Source organism: Myxocyprinus asiaticus, chromosome 18 (genome assembly GCF_019703515.2).
Source record: "Myxocyprinus asiaticus isolate MX2 ecotype Aquarium Trade chromosome 18, UBuf_Myxa_2, whole genome shotgun sequence".
NCBI lineage: Eukaryota > Metazoa > Chordata > Actinopteri > Cypriniformes > Catostomidae > Myxocyprinus > Myxocyprinus asiaticus.
The window spans coordinates 20954397-20968181 of record NC_059361.1 but is presented as its reverse complement, the minus strand read 5'-3'; the positions used below and the strand labels follow the sequence as shown (position 1 = coordinate 20968181).

The following is a 13785-nucleotide window of genomic DNA, read 5'->3' as shown; positions in this document are numbered from 1 at the left end:
TTAAGACAATTGTGCAACAAACATCCCTATTTATATCTGAAAAAAATCTGTATATACATCCTATGATCATCAGGAAAATCTTTTGATTACCGGTGCGTGAAAAAGGCATCGATCCCAAGCCTACTATTCAGTGCTCATGGGATATTTAGGGGCAAATTTACTAAACAGTTGCACAACTTTTGCATGCATTTCTCTATTTTAGCACGAAAATACTGAAATTAAATTGAACTAGGTACTGAATGTGCTTAAATAGCACTGCGCCTTGAGTATTTAAAGTTCCTTAAGTTACTTATAGCTGAAATATTTAACTTTTTCTGTGTTAAAATACTTTCTCCTATCCCAGCTTAATATGCAGACAACTATAAGTGAGCCATCCATAGGTAAATTTTCTTGAAAACTGTAAACAATGTGTCTCTGTGGTGCTATGAAAATTCCTCTTAGTTTTAAGCAACATGACTCAAAAGAGACAATAACATTGACTCAACCAGTGGTGTGAGTTAGGGGTGTGACTATCTGTTTGTTTGAAAAATTCAAAATTCAGCTTTAAAGTTTAATTTCTGCAATAACTTTTATCACAAAATAGAATTGCAAAAATAAACACTGTTTACAAACAGATTCCAGGAACTCCACCTGTCTTCTATTAGTTGTACAAGCAGATAGCACCGCCCCAAACTCACAACATTGGTCAAGCCAATATTGCAGTGTCAGGCTGAACAGGCATGTTTTATTAGCGCCACAGTGTTACACTTTTAGGTGAAATCAACCTACAAATTGCTTAGTTGACTCTGTATGTTAAGCAGGTATAAAAAAATAAATGTAAAAAAATTACATCGAAAAAATGTTACACACATCCCCTTAAAATTAAGTCAAAGACACACCTCCTTTCTATGTAAAAGAGCCTTATTATAGCTTGGGATGTTGTACAGTCCCAGTAAAGCATGCCAGATTGTGGTAGTCTGCTGCATCCTCCACAACCAAGCACTTACAATCAACCTGATCTTGTGTTCAGTAACAATTTTGTGGCCACATTTGCACTGTTACCTGGTTTGCCCAATTCCTTCAGTGAGTCTGGCACTACAAGAGGCAAATAAATGGGCAAATAAATACAGTAAATACCACTATTAGCAGGCACAATTCACCCTCAGTTCCTTGCAGTGGACTTGGGAGTACATTCGTCCATTGTCTGTGCTTTGTTCAACTTAATTAAGACCATGCATTCTTTTAAACAAGCATTTATCTATTTCTAAATGGAGCACATCGTCTTCATGTTAAACAAAACCCACAATACCCAGTATGAGCAAGTCACAACAGGTCACGCTTGACAGCACAATGAGACGTGGGAGTATAAACCAAGTGCCTTTTACCTGCATGGTCAGCTCTCCATGTGGGGTAATATCACTGAAAATCATCAGTAAACTTCTGGTTTGTGCCAAGAATCTCTGCCTGAGGAAAAATATATAGCCTTAAGGGACACAGATTTATAAAATATTTACTCATTGCTTAGCAGAACTCTATGTTTGAGCTTAATCTTAGCGCTAATCACTAAGGTCAAAGTGTGAGTGTGTGTTTATAGAATGTAGATTAGTGCAAGAATGATAAGGCAATAAATGAGAATTTCCTGGAATCTGTGGTTTCGCTTATGAGACAATGGAAATGTGCTTCATCCTCTGTTTACACGTCAGTTAACTAAGACAGTTTGGAGATCAGTTTGCCATAATCACCTACACTGGCTAGATCATCATTCGTCTGTTCCAATCTATAAAGTACTGTTCTCTGAACAGCTATTCTAGGTAATGTCATAAAATTTACAGCCTCCAGCAAAGATGACTTCATTTGGTCCCATTTAGATAAGCATATAACGGCATACATTGGGTTTGACTGCAAGTCGAATGTAATGGATTGTAAATTATTTGAATAGCTTGATATGCAATCTATAGTTAAAACACCCAACCCAACCCTGTCATCATCCCAATATGTCAGTGGTTTCCATTACTCTGGTTAAAGAGACCAGCTTTTAAGTACAACCACAAAGCTAATCCGACTGCACTCATATTAAAAGTTTAAGATTTAATATGAATGTAAAGTGCCTTTATATTAATGAACTGCCAACTGTACAGAGTGTCATGCAAGAAAAATCGGTTTTGAAGGAAGAAAAAAAGATAGTGCCAAAGGTTACAACAGACAGTGGGTCTCATTCATTAATAATTGCATCGATTTTGTGTACTTATATGCACAGGAAAACTTCTCACATTTTTTTCCCGCCAGATTCACAACAGGTGCGTACACACACAAATTTGTTCTTACCCTCGTTCTATTGTTAATGAATCCAGATTACTCTAAATAAAGGAATGCGTGTCTGTAGAAGGTAGAACACGCCCAAACCATCCCCATATAAGGGCTTTCAGCACCACCGCATCTGTGAGTTGCAAATGTGAAGAGAATGATGCATTAATTTTTCTTATCTTGCCTCGAGCCCCCTCAAAAAATATAGGTGCATGACACCCCTGGAAGCTGACTATACTAGATACTAGCTAATACAACATACAACAACAGCCTCCCGACAAAATATTGTGTCTATTTATGCTTCATAACCAAACACTAAGAGCTTCAAAATTGAGCCAACATTCTCATATGGCACCAAACTCTATAGTTGTATACTGCAGGCCAATTCACTGTACAACTGCCAAAACAGCAGTGATGCTTTGCTCTAATATAGACAACACGAGAGAGCCCATCAATCTAGTCACATGTCGTCCCTGAAGAAAGTGAAGACAGAAACAAGGCTACTTTTCCATCTGGAAAACGATAGAGCTGAGACTCCCACGGAAAAATTCACGTCCTGAATCGGAAAACTGTTGCTTGTTTAAATAGCATCTGAAAATTAAATCATATAGGCACAAATTTGAATGCTGGAACTTTCCTGTTCTTCTTTTTTCTTTTTTTTTTTTAGGACTGTGTTCTTGTGCTCTTTATCCAAATAATTTTCTGAATAACTGCTGAATATTGATGATCATGTTTTATCTACATCAGATAATGACTGATCCATGTGACAGCTAAAGCAATATTTCAAATGTAAGATGGTGTGATACCTACAAACAATATATGGCAAACATGAAACAAAGTGGTATTGAGTAACATTTAGCTGCATGAAAAAGACACTGTAAGTTCAATTTGAACAACATATATACACGCTGCATATAAGACATCCTGAAATTACATTTAATGCATTGTCTGATTATGAAAATACATTTTAAATTTTTTTTTAATTTATTATGTTTCATTATTTACTTAGCATTTTCTACAATGTATATCTAAAATCTTCTGTATGAATACTATCTCAGTTCACACTCAAGGTCACACTCCCACTGCCACTGTCCATATGCTGGGGTTGGAATGTGTCCTGCTGGTCAAGGCTTTGGAATCAGCCATATTGGTGTGGGAGGCTCGATTACCAAGCACCACTGGTTAACTGGGACATCACAGTTAACCAATGGCAGTGTGATCCCATTAATTTAAAGTTTTGACAAGAAGAGGATAAATGCTGGTGAGGCATGTGGGGAGCTGAAGTAGGATGTTGAAGGTCTCTCAGATCATTTCAGATATATATGCAGTTATATACACATTTCATTTATCTCAACAGTCGTGTTAATCCAAAAGCAATGAATCAACTCAATTCTAGTCCTCAAAGGCATTTACTATGATGAATGACCAAACACTGATTAGTGATTACAATCCCCAAATCCTGAGACTAACAGCCCAAGTGAACAAGAATGATATTTAAACATTCATAATTTAGATAAAATAAGATTCAACCACTACCAAAACAAAATGATAATGATTTAAAATGATCTGTAATATGGAAATAATCATCATTCAGAGAGATTTGGAGAGTCTCTCTTCGGTGGATTGGAGATAGGTCATTGCACATTTTTTATTACATTTTTCCATTTAGATGTTCATTTGAGGTGTTTACTGTAATGTAGGTGTTACAAATGTGTCCAAGAGGACAAGAGGGCTTTGCAGAATGGAAATGGCTGGGCTACTGAGCTGATAGAGTCAGGCCAATCAACTGAGTGTTGAAGTGGCCTGTCAATCATTAGTCTGATAAGTGTCAGAATCCTTTCAGGCTGTCCAATCACAGTTTTGAACCAGTTACTGGCATCAAAACACCTTCAAGTGTCCCTTCAAAGCATCATCCAAAACTGATGAACCTGCATGAATGGCTTTAAAGTGCATAATGGCTTTTTTTCAGGCACAGGCAAGTGGAATACAGTTCATTTAGCACAAAAGTAGGAAACATTTTATGTTTCATCAACAGACCACACAATTAACTAAAATAATGTCAAATGGTAAATGCTAAAGCGTACCATACGTAAATAATCTAAGTTCAGCCAATGGCCAGCCCAAAATTATGTGTGATTCCAGTATGTGAGCCATATTTGATGATGGCATCGCATGACATTTCCTGTCTGTCATAAAAATAGAAGCGGATTTACTACTAAAGCAGCTGTCTTGACTATCAGGTTTGTCAGATGGGATAAAATACATGATTGGAATGAAAGACAAAGGGCTAATGCTTTTCTTTCTTTTAATACGCAATAGTATATCTTCCTCTTCTGGCAAAATGTGTCATCTAAAATCACAACACCCTTAGACACCTGTGATCTAAATCCTAGGAGGTGTTTGCATGTGTGTATTGAAAAAAGGGGCAGCGCTTTGGTTTTTCCCTCCTTCCTTAATGCAGAAAAGCAGTGTTTGTTGTGTACAAGTATGTCTGAGTGAGTGCAAAGCAGATATGTGGCATAAAGAATGTGTCACGACTCAAGAGGGACTTTAAAGGATAACTAGCACATATGTGACATAACTATGACTCACTGCTCTTGAAGTTCTAGTGTTGAACAGTCTTTTGCAGAAGTTTTGCAAACTCTGAAATCAGAATCAGATATAGATGGACACCTGTGAAGCAGGTAACACAAGCTAAATCACTTCCTGTGGGGCTGTAAATACCAGCACAATATGACTTAGCAGCACAGGTATTGAAACATTTCCCAATAAATGAAGTAATGCTGACACCTCAGGTTCATGTGCATTGTGTCATCAGAGTAGAGCACCTGAATCAGTATCTGTTTGAAGATCTTTGACCTCCTACGCTCTACAGACAGTGAATAATGAAATGTGGAATCTGAGATTGTGGTGACTTTCCTGCCATGTCATCGGCTTCGTTCTGATCTTCAGACCCAGCTTAGAGTAATTAATGGCCCACTCCTCCCTGGGTGATCTGGCCAGCCCTAATTACATCCATATGCTCCTTCAAATATCTTTAATAGCCTAATTAAAATCTTATTAAATAGCCAAAGCAAAATGGAAAAATTTCAGGCTCAGTTCAAGTTTAGAAACGTTGAAAAAGGAGCTTTGACAAATGATCAGGCCAATTTTGTGGAGAAGACTAGCCAGATAAAAAGAATCACATTTTAGTTTAATTAATCGGATAAGTTAACTAGATCAATGAAAATATGACCATTAAATGATACAGGAATACCATTACCTCAGTCTCTCTTAACTAAAATGCTTCTAACAGGGACAGAATCAGATGTGTATATATTTCTAGCAGAGATTCATTTTGTTCTCTCACTCGTGCTTAGAAATTTCCATAACAGATGTGTGGTCTGTGAAATGTGGAACAGCTCTAAAGTGTCTGTGAAAAGACCTGCTAATGCTATCATCTCTTTGTCAGGTAAAATGATATTAAAATGAAAAGATGTTTCTGGTATACTATTAATTTTTCAGTGCATATATATACTTCTAGTCTAGTTGAAGCAATGTGATACAAGATTTCAGATCAGCATTCTAAAAGTGAATAAAGGCCCAGTCAGACACTAAGTAACACTATTACTGATTCATTCTATACAGAAAGAACAGGCTGACCGGATGTACTTGAATGCCAAAGTGTAATTCGAGTAATTCCAATATCATTATTTGTAATGCAGCAAATGTCACAGCATTGACTCATCCTTTATGGCATCCCCAATGGTTTCTGTTTTACTGGAAGGGAAACAAAGATTTCTTAAGAGCATATGGAAGAACTGAACTGTTTTCAAAGAAAATCTGTCTCACAGAAATGTTTTACAAAGAAATGCAGTTCTCAGAAAAGGATATATAAATCAGCTTCCCAGATGCAGGAGCCAAAATCAAAATGAATAGAATGCAAAAGGTGGAGCTCTGTCATTTGAATTGGTAGTTATTTTCAATATGTTTAAAATGTTCCTCTATATTTGCAAAATGAAAGCAGGATGATATAAAGCCTAAAGCTTCTCGCTTTTGATTACATTAGTGACCTTATTTTCAACATTATGATTGCTTAGACAGTGAGTTGGCACAGACTCCCTTCCTTTTCAACAGGCTTCTCTGCTCCTTTCCTGGCACTCAGACAAAATATTCCTGTCACAGTATATCAGTCTTTAAAGGGGTCATAACATGCCTTTATTATTATTATTATTGTCTGTTCCTTGAGGTTCACTTATAATATTAGAAAAGTTTATTGCACAAAACAGACTTTCACAGACTGAGTCACTTTTTTGTAAAACACGATAATTTTCCACACTTATTCTGACCCTCTGTCAGAAACGCTCAGTTTTGGTGCTACTTCTCCTTTAAGACTTGACAGTAAACGCCCACTGTAATGATTGGCTCTCTGCTCTTGAGTGACCTGCTTTCTCCTTGACATCTCACTACTCACCACTATTAGGTGGGCTAAGGAAGTGATACGGTAAATTAAGGCTTTGATGTGTTGTTTCGGAGTCGGTCAGATGCAAATGTCTACCACAGTGTGACATCACAATGTGAAGGAAGTAGAGGCAGAGAGGAGAAGGTTTTGAGCTCTGAAACTTACTTCTACTTATTTTTTTTAAATTTTATTTATTTATTTATTTTTTTAAATCCTGAAACTTTGTTTATGCCCAGGTTTAAATCAGATTTTGAATCCCAGATTTTCAATGTGGTCCCATACTTTTGGACCCCAGTGTATATTAAAAATCCTGAAAAGTTCTCAAAGGGGACTGCTGATATAGTTGATCATTCTTTATGAGTAGAAATGCTGAAAGTTGATCGTCCTGAGGGGAAGTAACCTCTATGATTTTCTGGAAGTGGCCTTAATCCTCGAGGACCTCCCTCTTTCTCACAGTCCTGTTTGAGCAAAGGGAGTATCTGTGCCTCATCTTTGCTTTATCTATTCAGTACAGGGTCCTTGGAGATTTGATGCATAGCGTGTCAATGGGGGCATGCTTAAGTCAAGACCTGGGTTGTATGTTTCTTTTGATGCCTCAGTAGATGTAATCTAACCTACTGAAGCACAAAGCTATCAATACCTTTAGGGCCTCCTTAAATAGGGCTGATTGCCCAATAAACAAAAGAATACCAGTTACAAATTTTTAGACATAAAACAAAAGAGATCCGGTAAATTTAGGTGAAATGAAGATGCAAAATGTGCTCCCATTGCATTACTAGGAGCATTGTTTAGTTCTTGGGTCAAATCTCATTATGTTTATTTTATGAACAATGACTATTCTCTCCTGGAGCATCTGGCATAAGTGATACTCTGTAATTACTCAAGTAAATAATGCATGCTGACATTAGCTTTGATATCTATAGTGCACAGGATTTAATTTCATTGTTTGCAACTGTGCAACAGCAATGTGTCTGTTTGCAAAGGGATTCAAGGAGATATCTGCAATGATATCTGCTCAATCATATCTGCCTGCTATTAAAGGGACAGATCACCCCAAAATGAAAATTTCCGACCTCTTGTACTCACCCTGATGTTGCTCTAAACCCTTATCACTTTCTTTCTTCCATGGAACATAAAAGGATATGTTAGGCTGAATGTTAGCCTCAGTCACCATCCACTTTAATGCAATGAAAGAGAATGGTAACTGAGGCTAACCTTCTTGTTAAGTAAACTATCTCTTTAAGGCTCTAGACTTTTCTAATGCCAGCTGGGCCTTTTTCCTTCTATCTTGATATTCCAGAGCTCTTAACAGTATCTAATGGACTCTCTTTTTGCTCTTAATCACAACAAACAGCTGTTACAGAAGTCAAACATCTGCCTCTTCAGAGAATCTCGGCTCCATGCCACACAAACTCACTCAGAATGCATTTGAACAATTACTGTGTCAGCAGCATATTAAAAGCATCGCAGGGACAGAAGATAAGTGCTCGGAGGGCTCAAGTCTCAAACTCAGACTGAACTTTGTGGTCCAGTAATGATGTTCCATTGAGGCAGTTCATTTTCTTTTAGCCTAACATCAACAGAGGCAAAAGTGCAATTGGCAATTACAGAGACTTTCACTAATAAAGCTCTGACAGTCAGGGCATGGAGCTGTCAGTCCATTTGCCCCATGCTACTTAGTATATAACAGACAAATATGACTAGTGGGTTTCAAACAAAGGCTATCAGGGGACTGGTGAAAGTTTCTGCTTTAGATCCTCTATAGGAATCCTTGTATAATTACACACAAACCAGTCTGGAATGATGCCAGTGCCCTGCAGCCCTACTGTATGAGTCTATTGGACTTACTGCCTCTGTGTCTGCATTGTATTTTTAAATAATAGTAAAAAAAAAAAGAAAAAAAAAAGTTTATTAGGGAAAACTCAGACACATCATGAGTTACATTGTGGAAAGCAGGAAAACCTAAGTTTTAACCTAACATTAACTTTAAATTTTCTAAAATTATTTTTCACCTAATTGCAATGATGCAGATGAAGAGACTTAAATAATAATAATAATAATAATAATAATAATAATAATAATAATATATCATTTGTTTAAATATATTTGAAGCAGAAAATAAGAACTGAGCTGCAAAATTTTCTAGCTATGTGATATCCACATTTACATAAGTTTCCAGCCAGCTGTTTTAAAAATCAAGCGCAAATCCAAACACACAGAGTGACGTTTGCGTGACCCAGGTGTGGAGAGCTGTAAAAGTAGTCTGGTTTTAAAAGTAGGTCAAAGCCTGCTTTACCACTTTGCTTCCATTCCTAAATGTTTCCAATTGTTCAGCATTATCTCACCATCTATGATTTTATGCATTTACGGTGGTGGCAGTTTTGGCCTGATAGCCTGAGTGCTGATAAGGGCACACTCAGCACAGTACTTCTGGTTCCTGTTATGCCTGAGATGCTGACAGTCCAATAATAGTTATATTTTTAGGCAAAAATATTACATTTATTAGGAGCAACGAAACTGAGATTTTTACTGAGATTTTTCTAATATTTCTACCACAAATATTAAAAAAGACAAAGAATATATGGGAGAGGCTCTAGAATACAGTTAATTAATTTAAGAAAGGAAACCTTATCCAGTCTTTCAAGGACATTCATCTTTGTTTGAAGAAAATAATCAATTTAAAAATATAATCAGATTTTTCCATTATGGTGTGGTTTATTTCCTCAGCTAATGCAGGAATATTGGAACATATTCTTTTTATTGGCTTTAACACGCAGGTTTGGTCAGTACTGATTGTGATTTTAGTAACAAGTCTTATTACCAATACAAAATGCTACATATTCCTGCTGAGAAAAAAATATTTTTAACCAGCCTAAAGTGGTGTGCTGGTTTTAGCTGGTTTAAGCAGGTCTAGCTGGTCTACCAGCCTGGCCATGCTGGTGATCAGCAGCCTGCTCAGCTGACAAGTGTTTTAAACCCCTCTAAAACCAGCAGAAAACCAGCTCAGGCTGGGATAAGCTCTATCATTAAAACTATTTGTATTTTACTCCTTCCTTTTATCTCACTTTGTTAAAATCATCAGATATAGGTATGTATCTACAAAGCACTAAACAAGCATGATGGCAGTTTTGTTTTTTGTATGCCATTTTGCTATAGATGGGCAGCGTGGAGAAAGTGCCTGGATTCCTGGGCCTTAACATGCATAAGACAGATGTTTAGGGTGCTGGTAAGTGTGCTACACCCATCAATCACATCAAAGGGCATGGTGCATGTGAGGAGGCCTTCAGAACGCTTGGCCCCTCCTAATGTCCATCAATATCTCTCCCATCTCTCAACCTGTCTTTCAAAGAGAGATAGATTTAGGCCAGTGCCTCCTGTTAAACCTCTCCAAACAGATGGATCTCTAAGTCCATAGCCACCAATCATTTTAGAAATCTTCACCCTTCTTAACTACGCTATGGCCCTAGACTGTGGTTAGCACAACACAAACCCCCAAGCTCCAGACAATGCTGTTAAGCTCAATGTACATTTTGTAAAGAAAGCAGCAAGCTGTTTATTTATACCTTACCATTAACAATTTGCAGTGCTGCAACATTATATCACTCTACATAATCAATACACCATACTGCCCAAAAAACAGGATAGGATTCGATCAATATGACATTGAGGGAATGGAACACAAACAATAATGTGTCCTGGAACATACTGTCTGGGTTTAGAGCTAATTGTGGCATAGATTTATGAAGATCTTTTTAAGTGGCAAAGTTTATAAGAAGAGGAAGACCTTGCCAATTATGTGCTTGTGGCCCCATTTACCCCTGGTCTCGTGGTCAGCGCTAAATACAGGGTCTAAAATGTTTTGTGATTGGATCAATAAAACCACATTCGGAGGTAGTTAGAAACTCGTGACCACAACGCACTGATGCGTCTGGACAACAGCGAAGGACCACCTACAGTAGGTGACCTACTCATATGTCAATCATCAGAAACACAGTGGTTGTGGCATCAGGCCTCAGACAGACATTTAATTGAAATAATAATAAAAGAAAAGGGGAAATAAATTGTCCATTGGGAAATGGTGTCCAAAAGAAAGGAGGAATCTAGCATCCTCGGCATGAAACAGGGCTTAGTGAAGGTAGAGAGAGTACCCATGGTATGGTCCAAGATATGAGCAAGGTCCAGCGGTCGCACATGCCCCACTCCTTGGTCCAGGACATGTGAGGTGGCGGCTTCTGTGGTGGCCTGTCTTCCCAGGGCAAGGGTGGCCTGGCATCCTAGCTCATCAACCGCAACGCGTGCTGTCATCCCCAGCAACACGTCTAACTCACACCGGGGTTCTGGGGCTCTGTTCCTGGACCTGTGAGGACGCCAGTGTGTACACAAGGAGATAGAAGCAGTCTACTTTTTAATGGCAGCGGAAATAAGGCTCTATTTTCCTCAGGTGCACCCCATCATCCACTGCCAAAACGAGACTTATTAAATTGTGCCCCTCCTCTATCCTGCCCACTCCCATTGTGAGCCTGGCTGAAGGACGGCCCTTAGTGGCGAGGCGATAACGAGAGGGAGGGGTGGGTCGTTCCGCCACATTCAAAATAGGAGCTAAAACTAAAATAACGATAAGCATTCTGCTTCTGAAGTGTCACATTTGCAGTGAGATAAAATTGGGAACTAATTTGGAAGCAATAGCTGACTTTTCATGCATTATCAATATACAGCAAAAGTAGTCAAGAAATCAGAGACTCTCCCTTTAAAATCTGATCACTAGTGTGCACATACTGTAATTGCATAATGTTAATACCAGGTGTTAATAACAGGGCCTTCGATTTCTAACATTATCACATTTTCTGCATAGATTTTATCTTTACGATCTTAATTTATACTACAATGTAAGTATCCTTCTTTTGTATACAGAATGATCACACCACTTAATCTCATCTTCAGTTCTGCTTATCCTGTAGATATTCAAACACTAAGCGATAATTATTCACTGCCAGGAAAAAGTTGCTCTTCATCCTGACCTTTTTCTGTCAAGGTGATTGTCTGCACACTTATTTGTCTGTGCATCAGAGCACATTTTCATCTCCTCCCTCTCCATTTTCACATTCTGTTAATCTGATAGCTGATAGTCAATCTAAAAAGCATTTAATGTGGGCTTTTCATTGGAACCAGAAAAACCTTTTAGTGTTAAAAAAAAGAATGATGGTGGGAGGTCTGGGTAGCTCAGCAAGTAAATATGATGACTACCACCCCTGGAGTCGCGAGTTCGAATCCAGGGTGTGCTGAGTTACTCCAGCCAGGTCTCCTAAGTAACAAAATTGGCCCGGTTGCTAGGGAGAGTAGAGTCACATCCTCGTGGTCGCTATAATGTGGTTCGCTCTCGGTGGGGCACATGGTGAGTTGTGCGTGGATGCTGCGGAGAATAGCATGAAGCCTCCACATGCGCTATGTCTCCGCGGTAACGTGTTCAACAAGCCACGTGATAAGATGCGCGGATTGACGGTCTCAGACGTGGAGGCAACTGAGATTCGTCCTCTGCCACCCAGATTGAGGTGAGTCACTACGCCACCACGAGCGCATTGGGAATTGGGCATTCCAAATTGGGGAGAAAAAGGGGAGAAAAAAAAAAGAAAAGAAAAGAATGATGGTAGTTGTGGTGGCATAGTGGGCTAAAGCACATAACTGGTAATCAGAAGGTTGCCGGTTTGATCCCCACAGCCACCACCATTGTGCCCTTGAGCAAGGCACTTAACACCAGGTTGCTGCAGGGGGATTGTCCCTGTAATAAGTGCACTGTAAGTCGCTTTGGATAAAAGCGTCTGCCAAATACATAAATGTAAAATGTAAATGATGACTGTTAATTACTGCCCTGCTCTTGGAAACAACCCAAAAACATCCAAAACGTGAGACGGTGAAGCAATCACATAAGCCCCCAACAGAGTTGTGTCAGAAAGACTGTGGCGGCAATTTCTTTGGCTCTTAGTCCTGACACTGCAGTCAGTCTGCGCTATGCCTGAGAAGAGCTCTTGATGCAAGTCGATGAGATGAAACAAATTCTGTGCTTTTAGATGGCAAACTCTAAAATAAACATTACAAAGGAAAAGATTCATTCTTTGGGCATTTTCCTCATTTTTCATCAAAACCATGCATGTAAAATCTACCAGCAGACATATGCAATAGGATCAGCAGCTTTTGATTTACTGATGGTGGGATTTTTTTATGCAGCGCTCATGCTGTTAAAGAAGCCTAAGGGTCATTTAGGGCTTTTACGCTGCTGTAGCTAAAGCACTCTGCTAGCGTGCCCCATGCAAACACTGATTGGTGGGTGATCTCATTGCAGGCGGCTCAATAAAGCACTACTCATTCTATGGCCAAAGAGTGCATTGTCACCCAGCCAGTGGCATCTTAATCATTCCTGTGATCCAAACAATTCCCTACAGCCCAGATATTTTGAGTAAATTCCACATCATTGACATTTCAGTCCTAGACGACGGGCTGTGACCCTGGGGGACAGGTTGACCCATAATAAATAGGGCAGACATGGGTCATGTCAATCAAAGTGGCAGCTCACTAGAATAATGCTATGCTTCTGGAAGATCTATAATTTGGGGTTTTCTTTGCATGGAAACAGATATGTTAGTGTTATATTTGCAAGTAAGCAGTAAATCACAGAATAATGTTTTTTAAAAGTTGTGCTACTGTAGACTATTTTAAAGTGCTGTTTATCAAAGTTCTTCCTTAATTTGAACCCATTGTTTGTGGGTCATTTTTAATGTTTACACATTAACCAGCCTTAACCATGCATGATGCGACAAGTTTCTAGCAACAAGCAATTGTCCTGTCCACATTTGCCCATAAACAAGTATCTGCCAATATAAACATATTTTATGTGCATCTCACTGTGCATGCAGCATATGAAAACCTAAAGAAAACATTTGCTTTTAGGCTGAAGGTACACTGACCACTGACTAGCTTTATTAACAGGTTTACAACTGGGAATTTACAGTGGTTCAGATGACAATCTTCAAAATACTGCTCTCAAATTAGAGGATAGGTGGTAGGAA

The 13785-nt window shown here is 38.7% G+C and overlaps 1 protein-coding gene across 2 annotated transcripts in view; it reads right to left on the bottom strand.

Annotated features, from left to right (window-relative positions):
- The window catches only part of sema4ba (sema domain, immunoglobulin domain (Ig), transmembrane domain (TM) and short cytoplasmic domain, (semaphorin) 4Ba), an 82925-nt gene that overhangs the window by 49666 nt on the left and 19474 nt on the right, over positions 1-13785 (bottom strand). The gene's annotated exons all lie outside the window — the stretch shown is intronic.